This window comes from Gymnodraco acuticeps, unplaced genomic scaffold, assembly GCF_902827175.1.
Source record: "Gymnodraco acuticeps unplaced genomic scaffold, fGymAcu1.1, whole genome shotgun sequence".
NCBI classification, from domain to species: domain Eukaryota; kingdom Metazoa; phylum Chordata; class Actinopteri; order Perciformes; family Bathydraconidae; genus Gymnodraco; species Gymnodraco acuticeps.
In genome coordinates this window covers 4628213-4644894 of record NW_022989799.1, presented here as the reverse complement: position 1 = coordinate 4644894, position 16682 = coordinate 4628213, and the positions used below count along the sequence as shown (strand labels likewise).

The 16682-nt window shown below is 41.6% G+C and overlaps 1 protein-coding gene across 1 annotated transcript in view; it reads right to left on the bottom strand.

Moving 5' to 3' along the window:
- march5 (membrane-associated ring finger (C3HC4) 5) overlaps nt 1-16682 on the bottom strand; it is a 61046-nt gene that overhangs the window by 43819 nt on the left and 545 nt on the right. The gene's annotated exons all lie outside the window — the stretch shown is intronic.

Genomic DNA, 16682 nt, shown 5'->3' with positions numbered 1-16682 from the left:
TTTAACCGTTAGAGCCAATATAATCGAGGAGAAGTTCCTAAAATCCATCTAAACATTACCCATTGGTGAATAGAGTGATGCGTAGCCAGAATGCCTCAGAACCGGAAGCTGTCATAGCAGCTAATAGGAAATCTCCGTTATTGACATCAAAAATTAATGATGGATTATCAGTAATCATTTCAAAGTGACACAGACACATTGGATTGACCTATGGATTGACCTTCAGTAGCGTTGTTATTGTTTTAATGCCATTGAACACAACTTTTGATCAGAACAACAGCAACGGTAAGACTTATTTTCCGATTTGGTCCCGTAAAGCTTATTTTGTTGTTGTTTGTTGTCATTTCGCCGCGAGTTCAGATCGCTCAGTGATGATACTTATACCCCTAGAATCTGTGGAATCGCAGCTTGTTAATCGATATCTTGTTTGTGCAGATCTGATATGTAAGGGTATTTTACCTAGTGTGTTAGCATTTTTTCGCTCAGGGCTCATTTAGACGCTTCTTGTGAGACTTGTGTTTTGTTTCGGTAAAAATGGTTTGTATCGTCAGTTAGCTGAGTTTCTTCCCGTTAATCGGGTATGACATATTAATAGGTTTCTAAATGTTAAGAAGCCCTGAGACACAGTTTCGTGAAAAAAAAACGGAGGCCCCCGCAGGAGGGACATGGCCCAAACTTAATGGTTATTACTTGTTCGTCTTAATTATTCTGGGAATTGTGTTGTGCTGTATGTAAATGCAACCAGTAGCATTGAAAGGATATTAAAAGTTTTTTTGTCACAACGTGGAGTTTGACAAAAACCATGTAAACAGTGTTGCCTTTAGTTGGTAGCCTGTTGTTAAAATAACTCGGACTTGCTGGCTAAACATGTTATTGGGCATGACCTTTCACAGAAGTCAGTGCCATGCAACACAGGTTATTTTAGCAACTGTAATATATTGAGCCATGACAGGTCAGTTGCTCACCAGCTATTCATTTCTCTTTAGAATATGTCCATAACCTAAACCTAGTATAAGAAAATGCTGTTAAGTTAACCAAGCAGGTACATTTCACGTCACTCAGCTACAACAAACCAGAGCTGGCATCACGTAACTGGAAAGCAAGCACTTGGAAGAGCAGAAAGAAAATAAGTATTCACGTTCAAAAGAAAAGCAGAAAATGTTGAATACAGGGCTCGAGCTTAAGGACGTCCCGTCGTCCCGGGGCCGAAAAAAATAGTGTCGGGGAGGATAACAAATCATTTTGGGACGAATTAAAATAAAAATACCCTGCTAACTCTACTACAAACGGCGATGGAAATGAAACCGACTGCACGTTTTGTGTAGCACACAGTTATTAAACCTCCTTGTCAACATAAACACACACGCACAAAACATTTAGCATCCCGCGAAATACATACACACACACACACAGTACGTAGCTACAGCTGTGCCTCTGGCTGTCGGCCAGCTGCACAGCCAATCCAGACGAGAGATCTCTCTCCCGTCTGCGAGGGGGCGGGCGCAGTTTGTAAAGGTCTCCTGACTGTGTTACAGACTGTTATCCTGGTTAGTGGTTACTCTGGCCTTTGTTTATGTGATTGACTGATTTACTCAAATAAAAAGGTTGATGAATTATCATCTAATGATTTGTATGATGTTTTATTTATGTTAAAGGTCACTTTGAATGATTTTAACTAATGATAATGTAGAAAAACTAACATTTTAAATTCGGGACGGTCCACATTAATTTCGGGACGGCTTAGATTGTATTTCGGGACGCTTCCGGGAGGATGGTGAAAAAAGTTAGTCGAGAGCCCTGTGAATAACCCACAATACAGTTTAATAATAAAATATATAAACAAATTACTTTTACATTTCTAAATGTTGTCTGAATCAAACCTACATAACATTATCAGTTGACATAATTGTTGTGATTCATCTGCATTTTGATGTATCCTTTTTGTGAAACGCGTGTAAAGCTTTAGTACAGTCAAGAGAGATAAGAGACAGCGAGGGCAGTTACAGTGGGGCAGAAAAGTATTTAGTCAGCCACCAATTGTGCAAGTTCTCCCACTTAAAAAGATGAGGCCTGTAATTTTCATCCTAGGTACACTTCAACTATGAGAGACAGAATGAGAAAAATAAATCCAGGAAATCACATTGTAGGATTTTTAATGAATTAATTGGTAAATTCCTCGGTAAACTAAGTATTTGGTCACCTACAAACAAACAAGATTTCTGGCTCTCACAGACCTGTAACTTCTTCTTTAAGAGCCTCCTCTGTCCTCCACTTGTTAACTGTACTAATGGCACCTGTTTGAACTCGTTATCAGTATAAAAGACACCTGTCCACAACCTCAAACAGTCACACTCCAAACTCCACTATGGCCAAGACCAAATAGCTGTCAAAGGACACCAGAAACAAAATTGTAGACCTGCACCAGGCTGGGAAGACTGAATCTGCAATAGGTAAGCAGCTTGGTGTGAAGAAATCAACTGTGGGAGCAATTATTAGAAAATGGAAGACATACAACCACTGATAATCTCCCTCGATCTGGGGCTCCACGCAAGATCTCACCCCGTGGGGTCAAAATGATCACAAGATCGGTGAGCAAAAATCCCAGAACCACACGGGGGGACCTAGTCAATGACCTGCAGAGAGCTGGGACCAAGGTAACAAAGGCTACCATCAGTAACACACTACGCCGCCAGGGACTCAAATTCTGCAGTGCCAGACGTGTCCCCCTGCTTAACCCCGAGCCTGTTTTTCAGGTTTCAGGCTCGACAATGACATTCCCAGAACAAATGACCATATCTTCCCTTCTAAAAGGGTTAAATTAATAATCTTTTTTCTCAAAGTAATGATAAACCTGCGAGTTGGATGTAGAAAAGTCAGATTCAGTATAGATGTTTTTTATTTTAAAGAAAATTCAGATTGAACATGGTAAAAAACTGTAAATTATAGTGTCCGTCCAAAAAATATGTTGTACTTATAGTGAAAACTAACCTTGGATGATGGGTTAGTAGACTAAAAGCTTTAGGAATCCAAAGTACAACATATACTAAGTACTCTGTATCAAGATTGATGCAAAACAAGTGATATTTTACCTTTTTAGACAGATTTAGCAAAAAAAAACCTCTTCTGGGGCCATTTGGGTGGATTTTCCATATCTCTGGCCATTTAGACCATTAGCAACTAACTTTTGCTCTCCGATTTTTACATAAAAATTGAATTATTGATTATAAATGAAATAATTTTTTTATACAGAGACGTTAAAAACCTATGGATTAACCAATTCAACCGCGTTTTTTCTCGTGTTAATGCCATTGAACACGTCTTTTGATCAGATTGACAGCTACGGTGAGACGATCTCCCTAGAAGCTCCGTAAAGGTACGTGTTGTGATGTCTGTGTTTGCTTCCCCTGTCGCGATTATTATTTACCTAAATAATCTGTGGAACCTCAGCTTTAATCGGATATCTTGTATGTGCAGCTACGATAAGTAATAAGGGTACTTTTATCTTGAGTTCTGTGCCAATGTCCGTTAGCATTTTCGCTAAGGGGTCATTTAGATGCTTCTTATGAGACTTGTGTTTTGTTTTGGAAAAATGGTTTGTATCGTCAGTTAGCTGAGATTATTTCCGTTAATCTGGTATAACAATAGGTTCTTAAATATTAAGATCCCCTGAGACAGTGTCGTGTGGGGACCCTGGGTTTAACAGGTTAAGCCAGTACATGTCCAGGCCCGTCTGAAGTTTGCTAGAGAGCATTTAGATGATCCAGAAGAGGATTGGGAGAATGTCATATGGTCAGATGAAACCAAAATAGAACTTTTTGGTAAAAACTCAACTAGACGTGTTTGGAGGAGAAAGAATGCTGAGTTGCATCCAAAGAACACCATACCTACTGTGAAACATGGGGGTGGAAACATCATGCTTTGGGGCTGTTTTTCTGCAAAGGGACCAGGACGACTGATCCGTGTAAAGGAAAGAATGAATGAATGAATGAGTGACAACCTCCTTCCATCAGCAAGGGCATTGAAGATGAAACGTGGCTGGGTCTTTCAGCATGACAATGATCCCAAACACACTGCCCGGGCAACGAAGGAGTGGCTTCGTAAGAAGCATTTCAAGGTCCTGGAGTGGCCTAGCCAGTCTCCAGATCTCAACCCCATAGAAAATCTTTGGAGGGAGTTGAAAGTCCGTGTTGCCCAGCGACAGCCCCAAAACATCACTGCTCTAGAGGAGATCTGCATGGAGAAATGGGCCAAAAATACCAGCAACAGTGTGTGAGAACCTTTTGAAGACTTACAGAAAACGTTTGACTTCTGTCATTGCCAACAAAGGGTATATAACAAAGTATTAAGATGAAGTTTTGTTATTGACCAAATACTTATTTTCCACCATAATTTGCAAATAAATTCTTTAAAAAATCAGACAATGTGATTTTCTGGATTTTTTTTCTCATTTTGTCTCTCATAGTTGAGGTATACCTAGGATGAAAATTACAGGCCTCTCATCTTTTTAAGTGGGAGAACTTGCACAATTGGTGGCTGACTAAATACTTTTTTGCCCCACTGTATGTTATAGCTGTGAACATACCAGTTCATACGGTTTGTCTATTTTATAACTACTCAAGATAAAAGCGAAGTTCCCATCGAGTCTTGCTTGCAACCTGCTGGTTTAAGCAAATGAGTTTAGCTAGCTAGGCTAACTAGCAACACAGCTTATTTTTATTTGTTTTACTGTAGTGAGAATCCTCTCCGAGTTTTTGAACAATCAACAGCTTTTCTTTTGCCCTTTTTTCCATTGTGTTTTTTTATTTAACAGAGAAAATGACTGCACTTTCTCATGATTAAAGAGAGCTGTTGATTAGACATTGACACAACCCCATATAAAAAATGAGACATCATGGCTGCAGGGCTAGTAATTTATTCAACCTTAAGCAGAGAAAATATTAACATACCCCTTCATACAGAGAGCAACAGGATTTGGACAACAAAAGCAGATGAGAAAAGAGCAAAACAAGGAGATTATGTAAGAGCCAATAAAAAGGTCAGGCTCGATTGAAATGTGTCTCCAACATCTATTTGTGAAACACTGCATTGCAGGGGCAGCTGGCTGCTCGTGGCAGGCCTGATAAGAGCGTGTTGAGCCTTATGTTTGTCAGCGATAAAGGCTGGGTACACAACTGTCTAGAAGCAAGGGGACACAACATACATCTTCCTGCTATCGGCTCCTCAAATAACGCCAAGGTTATTGCCACACACCCGCAGGACACGGAGTCAGAACATTTCAGAAGACTAACATGCCTGTACATGTGCTTGGGAAATTAGTTTCAAAGTCCAAAGTTCAATATTGACAGAAAGTGCTGCGTCAAATGCCTTTTAGTTTCTCCCTGCACAAGCTATCAAATGCCAGGGACTATTTTAAGGGGAAACGGCACACCAAAGTGCTCGGATGTTATGTCTCAGCATTTGCTCACAATCACTCCCACTGTAGATGCTAAATTCTGGCCACATATATAGTATAATAAGACTTTGAGGGGGCCATTATGGCTGTGTCCGACTTAAATGCTTATTAAATGCGACTTAAGTTTTAGGCCCATCTCCCAGCTACCTTTTTTATCTAAAGCTCTGGAGCGAGTAGTCTATATCCAGCTACAGCCGTTCTTAACCACGCATGGCATCCACGAAAAGTTTCAGTCTGGCTTCAAACCTATGCACAGCACTGAAACAGCACTTTTAAGAGTTTTTAATGATCTGCTCCTAGCCGCCGACTCAGGTAGCCCAGCTGTCCTGGTGCTGTTAGAACTGACAGCTGCCTTTGACACTGTGGACCATAGCATCCTGTTGCCACGGCTCGAACAGTCTACAGGCATCACAGGCTCGGCCCTTGCATGGTTCAGGTCCTACCTGACAGATCGTAGCTTCTCAGTGCAGCTAGGTGCCTTCTCCTCTGCTAAAGCCCCTCTTACCTGTGGGGTTCCCCAAGGCTCGATCCTGGGCCCCATCCTTTTTCTACTGTACATACAGCCCCTAGGTTCAATTCTCAACACAATATCCCCTTCCATTGTTACGCTGATGATGTACAGATCTATCTGCCTCTCAATCAAAATGTCAACTCACTACAGCGGCTGACGAGAGCAAGACCGAGGTCATCGTTATTGGACCCCGACCTCCAGCCTCTCCGGTTGATATTCTGGGCTCCCTCAATAAAAACATCCTCCCCTCTGTCACGAACCTTGGAGTGACCTTCAATAGCGCTTTTAAATTTGATAAGCAGGTTAGCACCGTAGTCAAGACCTGCTTTTTCAAAATACGACTATTGGCTAAGACCAAGTCGTTTTTATCTTTTAAAGACCTAGAAAGGGTTATTAACGCCTTTGTTACCTCGAGACTGGATTACAGCAACGCTCTGTATATGGGTATGGACCAGGCCTCAATTAGACGCCTGCAGCTAGTGCAGAATGCAGCTGCACGTCTTCTCACCGGCCATAGAAAGCGTGACCACATCACCCCAATTCTGGCCTCACTACACTGGCTTCCAGTTCGGTTCAGAATTGATTTTAAACTCCTTTTATTTGTTTTCAAAGCCCTAAATGATCTGGCTCCGGCCTATGTAGCCGAACTCCTCCATCGCTACACCCCAGCCAGAGCCTTAAGGTCAGCTGACCAGCTGCTGCTGGTAGTGCCCAAGACCAGGCTTAAAACCCGAGGGCACCGAGCATTCGCAGCAGCTGGCCCCAGGCTCTGGAATACTCTGCCCCTCCACGTGAGGTCGGCCCAGACATTCGTTTTTTTTTTTTTTAAATCAACACTTAAAACTCACGTCTTCTCTCTGGCCTTCTAGCCTTTTCTTATCAAGCTCCACTTTTGTGGAATCAGCTTCCAGTTTGTGTTCGGGCGGCCGACAGCCTATCCGTTTTAAGTACGGAGTACGCTTAAGACCTTCCTTTTGATAAAGCTTATAGTTGATAAAATAACCTAGAGAGTGCTTTGACGCAGATACGCTGTGCCTCTTCACTAGGGCTGTGCATCTTCACTGGTCTCACGATTCAATTACGATTATCCTGTCAACGATTCGATTAAATTCGATATCCCGATGCATCACGATTCATACCAATGCGTTGCATCCTCAATTTTCTATATTACTGCACATGGCTTATTTTTCATCAATGCATACATGCAGTAAATACATGAACTCTCTTTTTATTATTTAGAAAGTGCTTCAGAAATGAATAACATAAATGTCTTGACATAAATTTATAAACCAAAATAAATTAATTGTATAGGTCTAGCCTCCCTATATCTGTGTGTGAAGTTGTTCCATCCTCAAAAACAAAAAAATAATGCTTCTGCAGTCTAGCTGCAGCTTCTAGCAACAGTCTTCTGTTAAAGAAAGTACACTGAATGTCCTGAATGTGGCATCACACACATGACTTGAGTCTGAACACAGCAGACAACAGGAGTATTTACAACAGCATTATAAAAACAAAAATACTGCATGTGGGTGTGTGACGAAGGTTTGCGTCACTATGGACTGACGGCTTCAGGCCGGGTAATATGGCACTTTATTAGCGTGATTGCACAGTACAGTTGAGGTCTGTGGCTGATGATTGTGTGCACCTGGTGTCCTGTGTTGTCTCCTCCCCCCTCACCTGTGTCTTGTTGTGCTGATTTGAGTGTGTGTATTTAGGCTCTGTTCCCTGTCTGATTGAGAGGCTGGTAGTGTGTGTGAGATCCTGGTGGCGGCAGGATGTGTGCAAGGAGAACAGCAGGATTGAGGCTGTGAACTTTGTGCACATTATTTTAATAAATGCCCACGTCGGGTTATATTTTTGGACGTTCTGCCTCTGCCTCCTTGCTTGGTCTGGGCCGCTCAACGGTCAGCTTCACAATTGGTGTCAGAAGTGGGATTTGACCAAGTAAGGAGGTGAAAATTACGAGAGGAAAGAAGAGGGACCAAAGAGAGGAACCGCGGCTGGGGGTGGCTATGCCTGGAACGGACCAGGGGGCCACGGCTGTTGAGGCAGCAGGAGACGAGAGACAAGCAGCAGGAGACGAGAGACAAGCAGGAGGAGGCGGACCCGGACCCATGAGGAGTCGACAGAGCCTGGGTCATGCTGGAGGCAGACCAACGCATTGCAACAGGACAGGACAGCTTCCGGATGGGTGGCGTCACGACATGGTTGACAGCGGCTTCGCTGGCCCCGCTGGAGGTGACGGAGGAGGCGGCGTTGAGACCGGGTGGCTGACTGGTTGTCCCGAAGCCGAGACTGGGGGGACACTGTGCTTCCTGGGGAGAGGGGGAAGGAAATGTGACGAAGGTTTGCGTCACTATGGACTGACGGCTTCAGGCCGGGTAATATGGCACTTTATTAGCGTGATTGCACAGTACAGTTGAGGTCTGTGGCTGATGATTGTGTGCACCAGGGGGGTATACTACGAAGCAGGATTTTCACTTAGCCGGCTAAATTCAGGGAAAACTCCGGCTTTCCGGTCCTACGAAGCTGGTTCTCTTTTTAGCAGGCTAGATCTCCATGGTAACTTATGCTTAGCGGCTAACCTGGTCGGGACCAGGTTAGGTTGCAGGCTAAGAGCTCAACTCAGTGAAAGCACTGCCTGCTGACCAATCAGAGCTCAGTGTGAGGAGTTTAAAGCGATCAAGTCATATTACAGGAGAAAGGAAATACAGAAAAGCTACCGTCGCAGGAAAGACGGCCGGCAAAAATCACCGACTGTGTGAACGTGAACATTAATAGAATATCACCTCCCATCTTCAGAGCAATCTGACTATTATAACATTAGCGTTAAGAAAGCTTACTTAAATATAGGCTATGCCACAACATAAATAACCGGATCAGAGTAACATTAAGTACAGTCCGCGGCACATCACTTCATAATGTATCATATATTTTCTTATCTGAGTCAGCTGAGCCGTATCTGGCCGTGCAACACTCAGTGTCACATACTGTATGCAGAAGTATTATTTTAAGCAACACATTAAGTTGACGAAACACTCGAGACAAATGTAATTAAAGTCAGATCGTGTTTTAGACAGGGCAGTGATATCATAAACCTGTTAATGTACGCATTCAAACACTTTGTCTTTTGCCAGCTGTATTCACCTTGCAGGTGCAGCTATGTGGCTTTTATCCTGGATAAAGTGTTTAAGTCATGGATGTTTAAAGTTTAACTTCTTCATTTTTGACTAGTATTAAAGTTCACTTTTCATTCAGGAAGTATGACGCTGCGCTGTCAGTACGCTTCTCCATGTTTGTGATTGGTGGAATGCTCCAGATACCACCCCTTTCATGTGAACGCGCACCTAACTAGATAGGACACGGCTGGCTTGAGCGATCCACTTGATAACCCGCGTCGTAGTACAGTTTAGCGAGAGCGCGTATGTTTTGGATTAGGCCAACTGGCTAACTCAAACATATCCAGGTTAGGTTGAGCCAGCTTCGTAGTACAGGCCCCTGGTGTCCTGTGTTGTCTCCTCCCCCCTCACCTGTGTCTTGTTGTGCTGATTTGAGTGTGTGTATTTAGGCTCTGTTCCCTGTCTGATTGAGAGGCTGGTAGTGTGTGTGAGATCCTGGTGGCGGCAGGATGTGTGCAAGGAGAACAGCAGGATTGAGGCTGTGAACTTTGTGCACATTATTTTAATAAATGCCCACGTCGGGTTATATTTTTGGACGTTCTGCCTCTGCCTCCTTGCTTGGTCTGGGCCGCTCAACGGTCAGCTTCACAGGGTGCACACTCACATTCTCTGTCTTACTGTTACATAAATCCCATGAATGTAGGAGATTAAGTTAGCTTCATTATATCTCAGTGATTAAGTGAATAATAAAGTTTCTATCGGGTCACTATCAGCCTGTCACTCATTATATTCAGGGGGGGCGGGGTTTGGAGGAACGGAGAGGACACGGTGATTGCGGAAGCTTTTTTCCTACTGCCTTCACAAACTTTACACACGTATATATCGTCTGAAAATTGCAAGAGGACATTCATACTCTGCAATCCAAGACTTAATTAAATCCACCAAAAACCTGACATGATTGTAACGCGATTATTTTTGAAAAACATAAATCCCTGTGTCTCTGAGCCGCAGCGACACGGAGTGATTCAGAGCGGGTCCTTCTGCTGTTGGTTCTGGACTGGTGTTCTTGTGTTGGTGGATAAAGCAGACTGCTCCGTGTTTGGTGTTGCTGTGCCGCTGTCACGTCTGTTCCCTGATCTCTGCGTCACCGACCGATTTGATATTAAAGTGACAGAAAAAAAAACGTTATAGTAAAGCCGCGGCCGGAAAATCAGGAAGCAACGTTACTACGCTATAATCGATTATCTTCTGTCACTGCATCGATACCGAATCGTCCACGTCCGCATCGCAATGCATCGTAGAAACGATTATTTTCAACACCCCTACTCTTCACCTACATTTTGGTTCTTGCTTTTTCACTTAAATCCTAAAAACTTGGATCTTATATTTAAAACTAAGGTTATTACTACTCTTTCTATTTTTTCTTTATCCAAAACCTTTTCCCTCCATGACCTCACAAGGTTTTATTGGAGGGAAACAGGTTTTGCAGAGGGGTCCTTATCCAAGGCCGGGGAGTGTTATGCCGTAGTCACAGCGTACCTCCTTATCTCTCACCAATTCCAACTAAGGCTCCAGCGGGGACCTTGCTCCCTGCGTGTGCCTGTCTGTGTATTTGCATGTTCCGATTAACCGAGCCTCCCCCAAATGTTCTTTTTCTTTTGTGTCTATATCTACGCCGGGATCCTGAGTCGAGGCTGATCCTCTTGCCGTGGTCCTGTGCCCTGGATCCACATCTCCGGTGTGGGAATATTTTTGGATTCAAGCCAAATCAACGTGGCGAACCTACGGACTTGAATGGGCGGTATGTCGCATTTGTTTTAAAAAGGCAGAAACAAAAGCTAGCAATACGACCAACCTTAAACTGCACCTGAAACACAACCTACCCATTCCATTTTCCCAGCTGGGAGCAAACACAGCAGCTGGAGAGCCCCCACCTTCCCGACAGTTTACAATCAAAGATGCATTTGCCCGACAATGCAAACATGTTGGTGTTCCTTGCTCGAAAACTTTGAAATACAGTTTTGGATATGGCCTGTTGAGGCATCTGGGTCTTTGTGGGACAGTGGACTGTACACTTGTTGTTTTAAGGAGGTTATTTGTATATTTAGATAGATAAGATAGATATAGGGAGAGCTCTATTTAATTTATTGTTTTATAATTAAATGTATTTGTTTTATTTATTATATATAATTTATATATTTGAATGTTGAATAAAAAGTTCTGTTTGAAAGGATGTACTTGAATTATTATTATTATCATTATGTCAGTGGTCTAAAATGGTCTTACAACAGTGCCGACAATATTATCGTTTATCGCAATAATTGCTGGGAAAATGTATCGTCCAACAAAATTAATTATCGTGACAGGCCTACTTGTAACAAGAAAGTCTTAAAAAGTTGTAAAATTCAATCCACAGAATAATGTTTTAAAGGTGACATGTCATGCTTTTCCGGTTATTACCCGTCCCCTTGTGTGTTATGAAGGTTTTTATGCATGTAAATGGTCTGCAGAGTCAAAACCCTCAAAGTACACCATGTAGCGAGTAAAACTCTAAAACAGAAAATACCTCCCCAAAACGCCTCGTTGGAGATACGTCACTGTCCATTTGATTCTTCCGGGTACATCATGATGTCATGTCGTCCCCGGAACGAAATGGACCAATCCGTGGAGCCGTTATGTTACGTCCGCGGAGCCGTTACGTTAAACCCCCGCTGATTTGTCGAAATTGACCAATCCACGGACTTCCTCACACACTCAGTGCAGGCAGCTCAGCTGATTTCTCCTCCCTGGCTGCAGAAATTCTCTCTGCAGACCCATTCTCACAGCGTTTATCAACCTTTTTCTTACTCAATATCAAGCCACACTTATTGTTTTTACTTCGGCTGTGACTTTGTGTGTGCTCAGGGTGAGTTTGGCTGTGTTTCGCTGTGTATCGCTAAACAAGGAAATCACACCTCCACGGAGTTCAGCGCGATTCACAACGTCCCGACTGGTCCCGACCAATCGGAGCACACTGGGCTCACAGGGAGGGGGGGGGCAAGAGCTGCAACGAGCCGTTTAGTGGAGAGAGTGAATACTGCTGAATACACATACTTTACAGAGATGCTGTATGCGAAACCAATGTGAGTTTGGAAAATTGCACAGTATAAATCTATTCTAGTAGACCTCAACAATGGAATTATGATCAGTGGAAATGGCCATGACATGGGACCTTTAACAAACATTTTCATCTTCCCCTTCTTGGGAGGTAAGAACTCTTTGTTCCTACTATTCATCTCTGACATTGTTTCATCTGTGCTTTGTGATAGATCAAGGGTCCCAAGATGCAACTGCTCACTAAATTGGTATCGGCTAGTTAGAAAACAACAATTAAAATGCCCTCTTTTAAACCAGTTAAGCCCGAGCCTGTTTTTCAGGCCTCAGGCTCGAAAATGACATTCCCAGAACAAATGACTATAACTTCACTTCTAAAAGAGGTAAATGAATAATCTTTTTTCTCAAAGCAAGGATAAACCTGTGAGTTGGATGTAGAAAAGTCTGAATCAATATAGATTTATTGTTATTTTAAAGAAAATTCTGATTGAACATAGTAAAAAAAGGTAAATTATAGTGTCCGTCCAAAAGAAAAACATTACTTATACAGTGTGCGTCTCTCTCTCTTTCTACACACAGCGGATCCGCTGCCCATTTAACAGCCTCATCTTTGTCAAACTTTCTTATGTTCTTTCTCTAACACGTAATGAAGGTTATTAAGTGTTTTAGCTCCTGTGTTGTTAATATTGACCACCATTTCCTTTATGAAGTGAAGCAGCCTCCCTCTCTGTGTCCTCGCGCTGTCCTCACATCCCCGGACCCCCAGACTCGGAGGAGCACAGGGATGTCAGTATTGTTTATGAAGCAGGGTATAGAAATTACATTATTGAAATGCTATTTATACTATTTATTTACTTTTACAAACAGTGAGCAGCTGGGCAGCTGCAGCATGTGTATTGCAGGACATGTGTAAGCGTGCAAGCGTCTTTGAGTTGTAGAAAAGCGCTAGGCCTATAGGCTATAAATATAATGTATTATTATTATTATTAGGCCTATGTGTTGGACATGTGTGGTTGGAAAATGTAAAATACGATGGTGAAGAAGAAGATTCCAGTGGCCCCAATTTTTGTCCATTCTGGACAAGTGAAAAATGTAAATTGCCAAACTCACTTGTCCATGGACAAGTACTCTCTAAACACTTTTTCTCACACTGACTTATAGTGAAAACCACCCTTGAATGATGGGATAGCATACTAAAAGCTTTAGGAATCCAAACTATAACATATAATAAGTACCCTGTATCAAGATTGATGCAAAACAAGTGACATTTGACCTTTTTAGAGAGATTTAGCAAAACAAAAAAAAACACTTCTGGGGTCATTTGGGTGGATTTTCAATATCTCTGGCCCCCCTCGGTTGATTTTGATGATTGACACCTCTTTTTAACCGTTAGAGCCAATAGAATCGAGGGGAAGTTCCTAAAAATCCACCTAAACATTACCCATTGGTGAATGAGTGATGCGTAGCCAGAATTCCTAAAACCGGAAGCTGTCATACACTCTGGTAGCAGCTAATATGAAAACTTCGTTATTGACATAAATATAAAGATGGATTCTCAGTAATCATTTCAAAGTGACAGACACATTGGATTAACCTTCAGCAGCGTTTTTGTCGTTTTAATGCCATTGAACGCAACTTTTGATCAGAAACAGCAAAAGGTAAGACCAGGGTTCATACACTTTTTCACCAATGATTTTCAATGACTTTTCCATGACCTTTACCTAATTTTCCATGACCAAAAAAATTACTCTTTCTCAGCGTACCACTGAAAATGGTTTATTTTAACATGGAACAGGAAAATAAGGTCTGAATCAAATAGTAGGCTTACTAGCTTCTACACGCTAAAGCAACTAAAATCTCTCACCAGCAAAATACCTCGACAGTTAAATGCTATTTTACGTTTCATTACTATATGATACAGTATTTATTATCATTATAGTATTACTATTTCGGCGATTAGATCAAATATAAATTATATTTGATGCAACTTTAGTTACATTTCCAAAACTTTGGGAAAAATATTGTTTTCCATAACTTTTCCAGGGCCTGGAACTAGCATTTTGAATTTCCATGACTTTTCCAGGTTCTTAATGACCGTAAGAACCCTGTAAGACATATCTCCCGTGCTTGCTCCATAAAGCTATGTTGTGTGATGTCTGTGTTTGCTTCCCCTGCCGCGAGTTTTGATACTAATATTTCTGGAATCTCAGCTTGCTAGCTGATATCTTGCTTGTGCAGATCCGATAAGTAAAAAGGGTATGTTAACGTGAGTTCTGTGCTAAGTGCGTTAGCATTTTTCCACTCAGGGCTAATTCAGAGCCTTTGTTATTAACCATGTATTTTCTTTAGCTAAAAATTGTTAATATTGTCTGATAGCTGAGTTTCTTCCCATTAAGTGAGTATGACACATTCATAGTTTATTAAATGTTAAGAAGCCCTCAGACGCTGTTTCTTGCAAGATGTTGCCCCACCCGGTACCGGGGGCATGGGGCTTAACTGGTTAACTAGAATGGCTCCAATAATTTAGGCCAGTACAATTTATCCTAAACTGTGTTATGCAATTGAAGTGTCCTTCTAAATCTAGATGGCTATGCCACAGAAAGGCAGTCCATATTTGAGTTCCCATGCCTTTCATTTAATGGAGTTTCACAACTGCATAGTGTTTAGCTAGTGCTACAAAAAAGAAACCTAACAAATTGCACATCAATCGAAGCTACTTCTAGGCCCAAGAAACTAAGCCTCTACTGTTAATACAAGTTAAACGCAAACATAACTCACTAAAGATATTTATGTCTAATACACACAATACATCAAATTTGTGTGACATTTCATGCCATCAAACTTAAGCCCCGGGAGCTTCAAATGTTCTCACTATAGAGTGGTGCAGTGATGCATCCTAAATGATTTAGGTTGAGAGCCCTAGCAATGCTCAATTCCAGGTCTGCCTACAAAATATGTAAACTATATTACGATGTAATTTAGTCTGAATTTACACTTTCAAAAGCAGCAGATGCAGTAAAGTTTCATTTTAGAGCAGCATCAACCCAAAAAAATGCATCACACAACAACAACACTGGAAATATTCAAAGCCGGAACTGAGCTGTAGCCATGACCTAAGAAGCTAAACAGAGGCAGAATATTTATGTGCTGATGTGTGTTTAACTTGAGCCTCGAGAGGTTGGTAGCTTGTCTTTCAGCCATGAATTTTAGGCTGCAGTGTGCGCATTTTATGTCTGGTGTGACCACCATAGTGACGAGCTCCATCTTTGTGAAAGGTTTAGAACCTCACTATGCTGCAAGAGACTTATAGAATTGCTGACTGTGGGCCTTGAAATCATCTAAAATGTGGACTTTATGCATTTATAGCATTCAAAAAATCTCCACCTGTCCCTGTGAATCTCCCTTCCATGTGATCATGAATCTGTTTAACTTGAGGTGCTCCATTTTGCTTAGCAAGGCTTTGGGATATCAAGAACGTGTCAGAAAATGCAATGTCACATTAAATGTCAGCTGTAAAAATGGCCACTGCAAGGGACTAAAAAGAGTTTCACTAACGTGTGTGTACAGGCATTTGACAGCCATGACAGTTTGACATCATGACACAAAGCTAGTCATGTTCAAGTGTTCAAAGCTAGCCAAGTGCAATTGTTAAAAAGGTTATTCATTAAGAATATTATTTTCCAAATATTGGCTATGTAGCTGTCCGGTTGGAGATTTCCCTGCTTCATGCTTTTGTTGGCAGATTTGTTAGTTGCAAACCCTAATGTTACCCCTTAAAACACTCACTGTAGTTTTAGCATTCTTTGTTCTCCAACCATTCCAGTGCAAAATATTTCCACACTCACTATTGACAATCTATTGACATATGACACCTGTTTGCACTTCCTCTCTCATACCGTTTTTCCTAAGGACATGAGAAACCTTCACCATTCACTCAGGCATTGTTCTCAGTGTATGCTAAAAATAATTGTATCTATTTTATAAATCTGTGTGGGAACACAAACTTTGTTCACGCGCACAAAAATAAATGTATTCAAGTAACTGGATATTTGCAGGTCTTGTATGCACCTGTATTTGTTTACATATCCTGGGGAGTAAATTGAAAGATACACAGGCGGTTTACTCATTCAGTACCATCATAATTGTTAACTATGAACGACATTTTAACAAATATTACTGGATACAGAACCTTCCTTAGCAACAAAGGTCAATAGTTCATCACACGTGGCAGTTGAAACTATTAATTTTAGTTACGTGGTAAATATATTACCGTGATAATATATCATAATGTAAATAGGAATATAGTCAAAATGATGTGCAGCAATTAAGATTAGTTCCTGCATTAATCATATTATTTGATAGGACAATAGCAAAGGACGTCCTGTATAAACACTGCAAAAATACCATAAGCTTATGTTGATGATAGTTAAAACTGAGTTTCAAGTCAGTACTAGGTTTAAACGATCATTCTCTCTCTCAATGTAACGTATGTCACATTGGGGAGGGG